This window comes from Triticum dicoccoides, chromosome 3A, assembly GCF_002162155.2.
Source record: "Triticum dicoccoides isolate Atlit2015 ecotype Zavitan chromosome 3A, WEW_v2.0, whole genome shotgun sequence".
NCBI lineage: Eukaryota > Viridiplantae > Streptophyta > Magnoliopsida > Poales > Poaceae > Triticum > Triticum dicoccoides.
The window spans coordinates 46,382,271-46,384,027 of NC_041384.1; positions in this window are offsets into that span (position 1 = coordinate 46,382,271).

Consider the following 1,757-nt stretch of genomic DNA (forward strand, 5'->3'; position numbering starts at 1 on the left):
GGAGGGCTGTATGAATAGTATACGGTGGAGGGGTGGTTGAACAGGACCCTGTGGTGTGGAGGGCTGGATGAACAGTAGAAAGTGGAGGGGTGGTTGAACAGTAGCCGGTGGAGTAGCGCGCGGTGGAGGCTGGATGAACAGGAGCCCGTGGAGGCTGGAGGAGGTCGACGGTGGAGATGAACAGTATCTCGTGGAGTCCCGTTTTGCGGTACGCCACACCCCTCCTGATGAGCAGGACCCCTGTTTCGACCGTAGCGCTCCAACACAAGTCCGTTTCGTCCGTTTTGCGGTACGCCACACCCCTCCCGATCAACAGGACCCCCGTTTCGACCATAGGAGGTCCGTTTCCTCCGTTTTGCGGTACGCCAGACCCCTCCCAATCAACAACACCCCATTCCAAATGTAGGAGGTCCGTTTCCTCCGTTGTGCGGTACGCCAGGCCTCTTTTCTATCGCCTGTTCTGTCCAAGCCCTCTCGATGAACACGACCACGCATTCCGTTCCGACCCAGCCGGTTGGCTCCCACGCGTTCCGTTGCCTCCCGATGAACATGACTCATTCCGTTGCCTCCCCATGAACACGACGAATTCCATTGCCTCCCCATGAACACGACAATGACGTTGTTTGTCCGTTCTGACCTAGCCATGTCCACGAGCCCTGGCCGTACGTATGCGCGAGTAGGCGTTCGAGACCCCGCCCGTATGTACACATACGTGGCCGCATTTTCTTTCTTGCACCCTGGCCGTTGTACGTACATGTACATGCTACGTGCGCGCCTCTACTACGACACGTACGCGCCTCTACTACGACACGTGCGCGCCTCTACATCCACCAGTATATATGTACGTACACGTTTGCGACCAGAATGACAACTCTACGTATGCTTCGACCAGGTGGGTCCCGACTGTTATGCACTTCCTTGCCTGCGAAGATGTTGCTGGTGGGTCCCAGCAGTCAGGGGGGCTAATCGTTTTTTTGCCTGGACGAACTTCCTTGCGTGCGAAGATGTAGCTGGTGGGTCCCAGTAGTCAGGGGCAAACGTTATTTCACGAAATACGGTGGCCCGTCCAGTGGGTCCCCGTTGTCAGGTGGAGGAATAATTATTTTGCACGTAATAAGGAGGCACTTCCTTGCTGCGGCCATGGACCCAGCTGTCAGCCTCTCCACGTACAGTCCACGTCCGATGGAAACCGTTCCTTGACCATGTTGACCACGCCGCGCCGAGAGCACCAGGGCGGTGGACGATGGCGAGGCCTAGGAAGGGGATGACGTGGAGCCGGAGAAGACACGGTAGTGGATGCCCACGAGTAGAGGAGTACGAGGGTTCACCGGTTCGCTGTGGTGTGAGGCCGCCGTCACCGCAGAATAACAGGGGTGTGGGTGAGTTGAGGGATGGCTTGGCCAGCGGTGGGAGTAGTAGGGGGCGGTGAGGCCTCCGCCGAATCACAGCCGGCCATGGGAGGCAGGAGCACGAGGCACGACCGGCGCTAGTTTGGGCGGCTGGAGCAAGAAGACCAGAGGTTGAAGAAGCGCTATGGTCATTGGATGGACATCGTACGGTCACTGGAGCTAGAATCATGCATATTGACTAAGTTGACAAAGCCCTCCGTCCCCGTCAACTTAGTAGGCCCACAAGTCAGCCTGCCACTATACTGGGTCCTAGCTAACAGGGGGAGTATTCATTTTTTTGTGTGTAATAAGGAGGCACTTCCTTGCGTGCAAAGATATAGCTGGTGGGTCCAAGCTGTCAGAGGCGGT